This window comes from Ambystoma mexicanum, chromosome 1p (assembly GCF_040938575.1).
Source record: "Ambystoma mexicanum isolate Mex_15411 chromosome 1p, UKY_AmexF1_1, whole genome shotgun sequence".
Lineage (NCBI taxonomy): Eukaryota > Metazoa > Chordata > Amphibia > Caudata > Ambystomatidae > Ambystoma > Ambystoma mexicanum.
In genome coordinates this window covers 40,406,810-40,418,561 of record NC_090921.1, presented here as the reverse complement: position 1 = coordinate 40,418,561, position 11,752 = coordinate 40,406,810, and the positions used below count along the sequence as shown (strand labels likewise).

General features: G+C 52.2%; 1 pseudogene; it reads left to right on the top strand.

Annotated features, from left to right (window-relative positions):
- Positions 1-352: 352 nt before the first annotated feature.
- On the top strand, positions 353-503 carry LOC138458051 (5.8S ribosomal RNA; annotated as a pseudogene).
- The last annotated feature ends 11,249 nt before the right edge of the window (positions 504-11,752 follow it).

Sequence of the window (11,752 nt, the reverse complement as noted above, 5' to 3'; positions counted from 1 at the left end):
TGAAGACTCTAGCGGTCCCACCCGACCCCCTGTCTGTGCTGTCTCTGGCTGGCTCGCTGTCTGTCTCCCAGCCCCCCCAAAGGGAAGTGGAAGGGGTTAGGGAAGGATGAGTGGATCGGGCCGGGTGGGCAGATGGCGGAGCGGCCTACCTCCATCCCCCTGGGAAGCGCTGTGCTGCTGCAGGTCGCGGTCAGGCTGAGCACCTTTATTTTCTTTTCTTTTAAAACCACAATGGTTTCGGCTGAGCTAGACAGGGCGCTGGGCTGTCCTGCCACAGGCGCCGCTGCCTCCCCCGACCTCTCCTGCACCGGCAGGGTCAGGCTGACGTCTGGAACAAAAAAAAGTTGCCTGTGACTCTTGGCGGTGGATCACTCAACTTGTGCATCGATGAAGAACACAGCTAGCTGCGAGAATCAGTGTGAATTGCAGGACACATTGATCAACACGTCAAATGCACCATGTGGCACTGGGTTTTTCCCGGGGCTGCGCCTGTCTGAGGGTCGCTTGTACATCAGTCGCCCTGGGGTTCCCTCCCAGGGGCGTGACGGGGGCTGTCGCAGGGACCCCATTCCAATCATCCCCCTAAGGTCAGACCTGATCAGCACCGTCGCTGGATCCTTGGATCTGGCGCGCAAGCTCATTGCCGATGCGTCCTGGCCTCCCCAATTTCCCCGCCTCATGCTTGTTTCAGGAGGGCCAGGTGGCCGACGCGCCCCGGATGAGGTGGTGGCGGCAGCACGCTTTATAAAAGCCTGTGGCTGTCTTTGGTGTCCCGCGGCTGCCGGCGCAGGATGACCATGGAGCGCAGACCTCACGACCAGGTGGGCTTCGGTCGCAGATTGGGTCAGAGCACACCCACCTGCGCCAGAAGCACAGGGCTGGGCCAACCTCCCCGTACGGGCCCGAGGCCAGCTGCCCTGAGCTTTGTGCACTCCGACCACGGCCTCAGATCAGACATGGTGACCTGCTGAATTTAAGCATATTAATAAGCAGAGGAAAAGAAACTAACCAGGATTCCCTCAGTAACGGCGAGTGAAAAGGGAAGAGCCCAGGGCCGAATCCCCATTCGGCGGCAGGCGTGGGAAATGTGGTGTATAGAAGACTGACTCCTCGGCATCGCTCAGGGGGCTCAAGTCCTTCTGATCGAGTCTCACCACGCGGATGGTGTTAGGCCGATAGCGGCCTCTTGCACACCGGTATCAGGTCTTCTTGGAGTCAGGTTGCTTGGGAATGCAGCCCAAAGCGTGTGGAAAACTCTGTCTAAGGCTAAATACGGGTGCGAGACTGGTGGCCAACAAGTACCGTAAGGGAAAGTTGAAAAGAAGTTTTCTTTTTTTAAAACCTTTATTTAATTCTGACATGGCATTTAGGCAATAAACAGACGAAATATAGTTATACATTTGGATAAACAATACTAATATAAGTGGTTTAGTTAATGGAATATTTTCACAACTCTTCACTAATAAAGTCTTTCTAGTTGTCTTCTTCATCTGAGCTTGATGCCTGGGCTTGTCAATATGATCTCAGTGGGGCCCATATGTCCTTGGGTCCGGAGTGAAGTTGTACTCCTTGCACATATATCTCCTCACTTTCTTGCGTGATGGCCAGCTGTCTAAGCCATGTTTGGGGCGTGGGGGAGGAGGTAGACTTCCATTTCAGGACTATTTGGGCCTCATTCCGAGTATGGCAGTAAGGGATAGCGGCCACCTCTAACGAGAGCGGTGGCGGTAATCCCTTACCGCCATACTCCGAGTTCCCTTAGCGCCATGGTGCTTTTAACACCTGCTTTTAGCAGGCGTTAAATACCATGGCGCTAAGGGACCTTGATGTTAATTACGCCACCGTAATTTACGGTGGCGTAATTGACGCCTTCCCCACTCCCATTATGCCCTATGGGGCAAGAATGGGAATGGGGAAGGGCAAATGGGGATTGGGGAATTACCGCCCCGCCAACCTTGGAATGGGGCGGTAATTCCGCCAACCACCAAGGCGCTGCCGGTCCGGGTACGGCGTCAACCAAGGCGTTAATAGCGCCATTGGTTAGCGCCGTACTCGGAATGAGGCCCTTTGTCTTTTGGCTACCGCTCCTGCCACTGCGAACAGTCTGCGTGTCTTAGTTGAAGCCTTTCCAATGTCTCCCAATAAGTATTTTTGTGGGGTCGCCGGTATGTGGATCTTCAATATGTCGCTTATCTTCTCTGCCACCTCAATCCAGAACTGGTGAATCGGAGGGCAGTTCCATTACATGTGCATTGCGTCCGCTTCAATTGCCCCGCATTTGGGGCATCCTGGTGGTTTGGTGGGGTCGAATTTGGCCATTTCTTTTGGGGTGATGTGCAGTTGATTCAGGATCTTGTATTGTATTAGGCGGAAGTTAGTGTTGATAGAGATGGATTTAGTATATCTACAGTAATGCGTCCATTGTTGTTCACTGATTTGAATGTTAAGGTCTTCCTCCCACTTGGTCGCATTGTGTTGACTGAGGGGGTATGCGCTTGTACCTTTTTGTATATTTCGGAGACGCCACTTTTGAAGCTTTCCATTGTAAGCATGTCTGCAAGGAACTTGTGTACCGGGGGTTCCGTCGGAAATTATGGCCAAATGCCATGCCGCTTTCAGCCGAATATACTGCAATGTTGGGATCAGGCCTTTACCTGTTCTTTCCTGTAGCTCTGACATTGTGATGAATTGTCCCTCGGGGAAAGGGTCCCCCAATCTGGCTCCACGTTCCGGATCCCAGCGGTTCTGTATAGTGCGGTCTAGGGTCGGTTCGAGAGCGTGGTATGCCCATAATGGGTTGTGCGGCCAGTAGGGCGTGTCGCATTGGACTCTTTTTAGGATCTGCATCCACGCTCGCACCGTAGTTGACACTGGGTCCTCTCTTCTTTGACTTACGTAAATAGCATACCCCGTAGGTCATTTGGAGCAGCAGCGAACTCCTCGGCGTGTATATGAGCCTGTTGTTCAGTGCCTTGGAACCAGAATCTAGCAAACTGGGCTTGTGCGCTGTAATGGTAAAGCAAGTAATCCGGTGCCACCAGGCCCCCTGTGTCATAATGCTTGCACAACTTGGTCCAACTGGCCCTGGGTGTGCTTCCACCCCATATAAAGTGCGTGCTGCTCCTCTGTAGGTTCTCAAAGAATTTATGGCTTGGCCATATGGGTATTCCACTAAAGAGATATAACAATTTGGGGACGATCACCATTTTTAGAAAGGGTATCCGCCGTACACGGATAGCGGAAGTTTCGCCCAGAGGTTAAGCTTGGTTTCTATTTGTGTCAATAGTGGACCATAGTTATTTGAATATAATGTGCTTTTATCCGTTGCCATAATAATTCCCAGATATCTGGCAGTGGTAGGTGACCAGCGGAACTGGTTCATTGATTCTGTTTGTGAGACGGCTTTGGTTAAAGGTATTATTTCGGATTTGCTTTGATTTATCTTGTATCCAGAGTATTACGTGAATTCCGCAATGTCTTGCATGATCAGGGGAAGATGTGTTTCTGGGTCTCTAATATATAGCATGGTATCATCTGCGTATAATGAGATGAATTGAGGTCTACCCATGATGCGTATCCCCCTCCAGGCGTGCTTGGTTCGTAAGAATCCTGCCATTGCCTCTATTGTGAGTGCAAATATTAGCGGGGACAGGGGGCACCCTTGTCTCGTTCCTCTCTGCAGTTCGAAGGTATCGGAGATGGTCGCGCTTGTTCTGACTTTGGCGATGGGGTTACAATTTAGCGTCTGTATGCTTCTGATGAATCCTGGGCCAAATCCCATTTTTTGTAGGATGGCATACATGAATCTCCAAGAGATGGAATCAAACACCTTTTCGGCATCTAGGGTTACTGCAATAGTTTTCTTTTCCGGATCCATTTGTGATGAAATTGGAAAGAATCTACGGAGATTCAGAGCTGTGGAGCGAGATGGGATGAAACCTGATTGGTCCGAGTGGATCAATTTATTCATGTACAAATTCAGTTTGTTGGCAATGGCTTTGGCTATAATTTTTGCATCCACACTAATGAGGGATAGGGGCATGTAGGAGGAGGGATCGTGGGGTGGTTTGTGTGGTTTCAGCAGAACCGAGATTATGGCCTCTCTCAAAGTCGGTGGTAGAGTTCCCTTCTCCAGTGATTCTTCCCATACTTTCAGGAGTCGTGGCGCTAGTTCCGGGATAAGTGCTTTGTAATAGTCTGTTGTGATGCCGTCTGCACCTGGTGCTTTGCCCATCTTCAAGTCTTTAATAGCTTGTGTTATGTCCTCTTCAGAGAGCGGTATGTCTAGGGCTAATTTGTTTACTTCCGTGAGCTGCTGGAGTGGGTAGGAGTCTATGTGTTGCTGTAGTTCCTACAGTGTTTTCTGGTCTCTGTTACGGTATAGTTCCTTGTAGTATCTGAGAAACACTTCATTCATCTCCTTCTGGTTCGTGAGGGTTACTCCCTGTTCGTCTATGACGCTGGTTATTTGCCCTTGGCCTATTTCCGACCTGATTAGACTGGCCAGGAGTTTTCCTGATTTGTTACCGTTACCATACCTCTTGGCTCTGACTGGACGTATCATGTAACACACCTCTTGGTCCACTAGCGTATTGTATATTTCTGTGGCTTCATGTAGGGGGTTCAGCATGTTTCGCCCAGGGGCTCTGGTGTATGCTTCTTCTGCCTCCTTTATGCGGGTTTCGGGGTGGGTCAAATTCGAGCAGATCTCTTGCAGTTTACCATGTACTGTGGCGATCAGCAGCCCTCTCAGCCGTGCCTTAAATGTTTCCCATACTGTGGTGTATGACGATACGGAACCTTCATTGCGTTCGAAAAAGACTGCTATTTCCGTTCTTAGTCTCATAGGAATTGTGGCGGCATCCTCCACATACGAGGGCAATATAGTACATTCCTAAGTATTTTGGACACAATCCGTGGAACATAGCCAGTAGTCTATGCGGGAGCTTGACCCATGCATGTATGAGTGGAATGTGAACTCCTGTTTGTGTGGGTGGAGTGCTCTCAAAGTATCAGATAGTGGCAGTAGGCGCATGGCAGGCTTGATGGTCGCTGCTGCCTTCGTCTCTTTCCGGTTACCAGTGGTAGTTCTATCCATCTCGGGGTCTAGGATGGTATTGAAGTCCCCACCCCAGATCACTTTCTCCTCTCCTAAAGGTAATATCAATGCCAGAATCTGGTGGTAGAACTCTGGGTTGTCTACGTTGGGGCCATAGGTATTGAGGAGTATCATGTCCTGTCCGTGGAGTGTTCCCCAGACTGTCACATATCTGCCTTCGGGATTGCATTTATTTTTGTTAATTATGAAGCCTATCCTTCGGTGAATAGTTATCGCTGTTCCTCTGGATTGTGAAGAATAGTCAGTAGTGGTCACCTGTTGACCCCATGTGCGGCTGAGGGATGTTACCACCTTTTCCGTTGCGTGAGTTTCTTGTAGGAAGAGGATGCCAATATGATGTCGTAGCGGCGTAGGCCATGACTTTCCTGGTTTTTATTGGATTGGACAGGCCTCTTATGTTCCAGGACTTGAGCCTAGTGCTCTTTATTTTATCTTGAGTAGCCATTTATTCTGGTCTTCGGGATGTGTTCATCGTCTGCGTTGTTCGAATATAGGTCTTTCAGGTTTTGCCTTGCCAGGTTTTTATAGTCCGCTTGAAGTGAACTTGTTTTTTTTATTTTGTAACGAAGAATTGTAACTGTGAACCCAACTCCTGGGCTGGGTCTTTTGATTGAGTTCCTTGGTGCGGGTGTGCGTTGTAATATAGAACCAGTCTTAACTAGGCAACAGGCCTGTAACACTTCCCACCCTCCTCCCTCACCATCCCCCCATCGGGCAGTGTATCCCTATGAACCGATTGCAACATTGCAGAGTGTGGGGGGCTGTATGGCCCGCTTTCTTCTCCGGAGTCGTGGCTGGTACTTGCTTATTTTGTTGGTGCTTTAACATTCAATATTTGTTTCTGCATCTGGACGTGTGGATTTGGAATCTCAGGTACCATTCTGGGCTGCTGGAATGTGCTGTTCCATGTATGCCCTGGCTTCCTCAGGTGTCTCAAAGAATTGTGTTTTGCCATTGTATTGTAGTCGTAGTTTGGCCGGATACAGCATTGCCTAAACTATCTTCCTTTCTCTGAGTGCCTTTTTTATTGAGTCAAAGGAACGCCTCGAGGCCTGGACTCCTGATGAGAAATCTGGTTAAATGTGGATGATATTGGAGACGTAGGACAGGGGTGCTTGTTCACGTGCCATTCTAAGTATGAGATCTCGGTCCCAGTAATTTAGTATTCCTGCTATAATTGTTCGGGGTGGTGCGCCTGGTTTAGGCGAAGGAGCAAGGGTTCTGTGCGCTGTTTGGACTAAGAATTGCTTCGAAAATTGTGCTTCTGGGAACAAAGAGTGCAGCATGTCTTCAAGAAAGTGCTCCATGGGAATGTTGAGTTTGTGTTCTGCCACTCCAACCACCCTTATGTTATTTCGGCGAGAGCGGGATTCTAGGTCTTCGCACTTATTTTGGATGGTTTTAATATCTTTCTGGATTTGTTCTATAGTTTTGTTCTGCACGACAGATGTGTCTTCAAGGGTAGATACTTTTTTTTTCAGCTTCAGCAACTCTAGAGTTGACTTTTCTGATATCAGCTCGGATGGACGTAATGTTCTCGCATATGTCATCAAGTTTGGAGTTGATCGCCAAGAAGCCTTTCTCCATTGCTGCCAAATATGGGGTCATGTTTTGTTCAGATGGGTCTAGAGCGGGGTCCCCCTGGGTAAGCGCCTGGACAGATTCCGGTGCCGACGCAGAGGTATTCTCAAATGCATCCATGGGGCCTCGCTTTTTGTTTTTTGTGCCTCTCATCTATCTTATGTATTGGCCCTGGTTCTTCCTTGTGTACCAATGCTGTGGGGTGGTATGGAGCGCAGTGTGAAGGTTCTTTAAGGATGGCCCGCGTCTGGGAGCCTTGGACTCTTTTAAAAAATGCTGGTGGTGTTTACACTGTAAGACACTTAATTGACTATATGTTTGTGCGTGGATTAATGGGGGGGGTGAATCACCTTTTCCTCACGTACCTTGTACCTGCTGAGTCCGGTATGCTTTTATCCCTCGCTGCTGGGGGAGCGCGGTACCAAGATTCCGTTGTTGCGCTGCGTCTCAACCCCAGGTGTTGAAGTCTCGCTGAGGGGGGGGGGGCGGCGTACCACGACTCAGCCCCCTCGTGTTCCACCACGGATGTTTGTGGGGGGGGCGGCCCCTACCGCGGGGGGGATTGTCCTGCCTCATCGAGCAGATGCCAGTCTGAGCTGCGGAGGACCCGGCCCGCCGCGGGCTATGTATCCTCGCAGGCCATACCGCGTCTCACCCGCAGTCCAGGGCTCCGGCACTCGTGCTCTTCCCTCTGAGATCCCACTCCCAGGCTGTGCAGGTACGGATGTCTGTCTGCCGTCAGGTCTTCTAGGGATTAGTGGGCTGTTTCTCTGGACGTGGTCTGGGCCGGCTCTCTCCCTCCTCCACTCGGTGCGCCGTTATCAGTGCAGGGTCTGTTGTTTTTGGCGCGCAGCGTCCCAGCCGTTGATGAAGGGCTGCGGCTATGTGAGCTTTTGTTCTCTGGGTTCCCGGCACCGCTTTTGCCCCTGATTTGGACCGGATGGTCCCTGAGTCAGCTGCTGCAGAATCGCTTCAGTTGAGTCTTCCGTGACAGCGCACCAACGCAGGATTTTCGATTCAGGATTCTGTCAGCCATGGAACTCACAGATTAAGCGACCATCTCATTCGGCGCACAACAGCACCCCCCCTCCCAAGTTGAAAAGAAGTTTGAAGAGAGTTCAAGGGGGCGTGAAACGGTTGAACGGTAAACTGGTGGGGTCTGTGCAGTCCGCCCACAGGATTCAACATGGCAGGCAGGTTGGTCACCTGGAACGGTGGAGACCCTTGCGGGTCTGCGGCCTGAGCACATCCAGCCCCAGCAGGGTGCATTTCCTCTGTAGCGGTACACCAGGACCGGCTGGGAAGGCCCCAGGGGGCAGGTGGCTCTCTGCCCCAGCAGAGAGTGTTACAGCCCCCTGACAGCAGTTTTGCTGTGTCCACGGGGCTGAGGGAGATAGACTGCCACTGCGCCCTTATCCGGCAACCGTCCTGGCCCCTCTTTGGGGTCGCTAGAGTGGCGACAGGAGACGGGGCTCCCGATGTGACTGTGGTGGACTGCCCTCCATACGCCCTGACCACGTCATGCTGCAGGGCGGGGAGGCCCACAAAGGCGCCAGGGGTCTGAGGTGATGTCGGTTAACTACCCGACCTGTCTGGAAACACTGACCAAGGAGTATAACACGTGCCCGAGCCAGAGGGCCGAATTAAACCCTGTGATGTAATGATGTTGCGGGCCGGTGCTCGCCGATTGCAGTGGCATCCTGTCGCGGTGGGCCCTCCACCGACCTGTCTCGCCTGCTCTGTCAGAGAGATGATGCATGAGCGTGTGTGATAGGACCCGAAAGATGGTGAACTCGGCCTGGTGGAGGTCCGTAGCAGTCCTGATGTGTAAATAGGTCATCCAACCTGGATATAGGGGCAAAAGACTAATCGAACAATATAGTAGCTGGTTCTATCCGAAGTTTCCCTCAGGATAGCTGGCACACGGAAACCCCAGTTTAATCTAGCAAAGTGAAGGATTAGAGGTCTTGGGGCTGAATGTATCTCAACCTACTCTCAAACTTTAAATGGGTATGAAGCCCGGCTCGCTGGCGTAGAGCCGGGTATTGTATGAAAGTGCTCAGTGGGCAACTTTTGGTAAGCAGGACTGGCGCTGCGGGATGAGCCACACCCCGGGTTAAGGCACGTGATGCAGATGCTCATCAGACCCCAGAAACGGTGTTGGTTGATATAGACAGCAGGATGGTGGCCATGGAAGTTGGAATCCGCTATGGAGTGTGAAACTCACCTGTCGAATCAACTAGCCCTGAAAATGGAAGGCGCTGGAGCGTCAGGCCCATACCCAGCCGGCGCTGAGAGCCGCGGGGGCTAAGTGAGGCGAGTAAGAGGGCTGCTGCGGTACGCACAGAAGCCCAGGGAGTGAGGGCCTGGGTGGAGCCGCTGCAGGTGCAGATCTTGGTTGTAGTAGCAAATATTCAAACGAGAACTTTGAAGGATGAAGTGGAGAAGGGTTCCATGTGAACAGAAGTTGAACATGGGTCAGTCGGTCCTAAGCGATGGGCGAGCGCCGTTCGGAAGGGATGGGCTATGGCCTCTGTTGCCCTCAGCTGATCGACAGGTAGTTGGGTTCAGATCCCCGAACCCAGAGTTGCAGAGACGGGCGCCCTTGCGGCGTCCAGTGCGGTAACGCAAATGATCCCAGAGAAGCCGGCGGAAGCCGCACAGCAAGTTATTTTCTTTGTGAAGGGCAGGGCACCCTGGAATGGGTTTGCCCCGAGAAAGGGGCCCGAGCCTTGGAAAGTGTTGCGGTTCCAGCAGTGTCCAGTGAGCTCTCGCTGGTCCTTGAAAATCTGGGTGAGATGTTGTAAATCTCGCACCAGGCCGTACCCATATCCGCAGCATGTCTCCAAGGCGGACAACTTCTGGCATGTCAGAACATTGTAGGTACGGGAAGTCGGCAAGTTAGATCTGTAACTTCGGGATAAGGATTGGCTCTAAGGGCTGGGTCGGTCGGGCTGGGGCGCGATGCATGGCTGGGTGCGCACCATCGCTGGATGAGGCGTCTTTCCTCCCCTCCCCCCAGGGGGGCGGCTCTTGCTCTGGATGCGAGCCGGGCTCTTCCTGGGGAACACCCCAGCTGCAGTGTTTTGCCTCTCTTGTTCCTCCTGCGGGGGTTCAGAGCTGGCATTCTTTCTCGGCCGACAACGAGCAGCTGACTTGGAACTGGTGCAGACCAGGGGAATCTGACTGTTTAATTAAAATAAAGCATTGCGAAGGCCCGTGGAGGGTGTTGACACAATGTGATTTCTGCCAAGTGCTCTGAGTGTCAAAGTGAAGAAATTCAATGAAGCGTGGGTAAATGGCTGAGGTAACTATGACCTTTACGGTAGACAAATGCCTCGTCATCTTATTAGTGATGTTCATGAATGGATGAATGAGATTCCCACTGTCCCTACCTACTATCTAGCGAAACCACAGCCAAGGGAACAAGCTCGGCAGAATCGTCAGGGAAAGAAGACCCGGTTGAGTTTGACTCTAGTCTGGGACTGTGAAGAGACATGAGAGGTAGAATAAGTGGGAGGCCCTCTGGCCGCTGGTGAAATACCACTACTCTTATTGTTTTTCCACTTACCCGGTGAGGCGGGGGGTGATCCCGTAGGGCTCTCGCTTCTGGCTCCAAGCGCCTGACACCTGCCGGGCCTGACCCGCTCTGGGGGCAGTGGCAGGTGGGGAGTTTGACTCTGGTGGTACACTTGTCAAAGGATAACACAGGTGTCCTAAGGCGAACACAGGGAGGACAGAAACCTCCCGGGGAGCAGAAGGGCAAAAGCTAGCTTGATCTCTATTTTTCAGTATGAATACAGACCGTGAAATCGGGGCTTCACGATCCTGCTGACTTTTTGGGTTTCAAGCAGGAGTTGTCAGAAAAGTTACCACGGGTATAACTGGCTTGTGGCGGCCAAGCCTTCATAGCGACGTCGCTTTTTGATCCTTCGATGTCGACTCTTCCTATCATTGTGAAACAGAAATTCACCAAGCATCGGATTGTTCACCCACTAATAGGGAACGTGAGGTGGATTTAGACCGTTGTGAGACAGGTTAGTTTTACCCTACTGATGATGTGTTGTTGCAATTGTAATCCTGCTCAGTACGAGTGGAACCGCCGGTTCAGACATTTGGTGTGCATGCTTGGCTGAGGAGCCAATGCGGTGAAGCTACCATCTGTGGGATTATGACTGAACGCCTCTAAGTTAGAAATCCGTCCCCCCCCCCACTCCCAGCCCCCAGACTGTGATACTGCAGCGCTGTCGAGCATCGTTTGGCTTAGGATAGCCGGCCTCAGGGCCGGTGTATAGAGCCGCTCTCTTCGGGACTTGAATGTGGACAGAAGGAGGCCACCTCTCTCACCCGTAGTGCACTGCATGTTCGTGGGTAATCTAGTGCTAAATCATTCGTAGACAACCTGATTCTGGTTCAGGGTTTCGTAAGTAGCAGAGCAGCTACCTCGCTGCGATCTTTTGGAAGTCATCCTCTGAGACAAGCTTTTGTCGCAAGGTGGCACTGCCCCCAAGGTTCTCCATCCTTCCTTCCATCCTGCCCGCGGGTGGACAGGAAAATACCACCCATCCTAGGGGTGCACCAGCAGGGGTGTGCGGGCTGGGCGGCGAGCACTCTTCTCACCTTTCCTGGTCAGCCTGGCAGACCAGATGGCCTTGGGCCGGGCCTTCGAGGTGGTGTCTTAAGCCCCCGGACAGAGCAGGGGAAGAGAGGGTGCAAGCCACCCAAGGACGCAGGGGTGGTACCTAAAGCCTGTGTCCCTGGACGGTGGGTTCGGGGCAGGCCCGGCCAGCCACTGGGCCAACTGGACTGGTAGTAGGCCCAGATGGCCCAAGTTGTGGCTGGCGGACCAGATAGCCCGAGTTGCGGCTGACTTCTGCATTTGTCTCCGGTCGGGTTCCGTAAGCTTAGTAGTCGGCGTGGAAGTGTCTCCCTTGCCCGAGTGCGTGGAGGTGGTGTCTTAAGCCCAAGGCGGGGAAGAGAGGCTGCAGCTTAAGCACACACCCCAGAGCACAGGGGGTGGTACCTTAAGCCTGTGCCCCTGGTGGGGGCAGG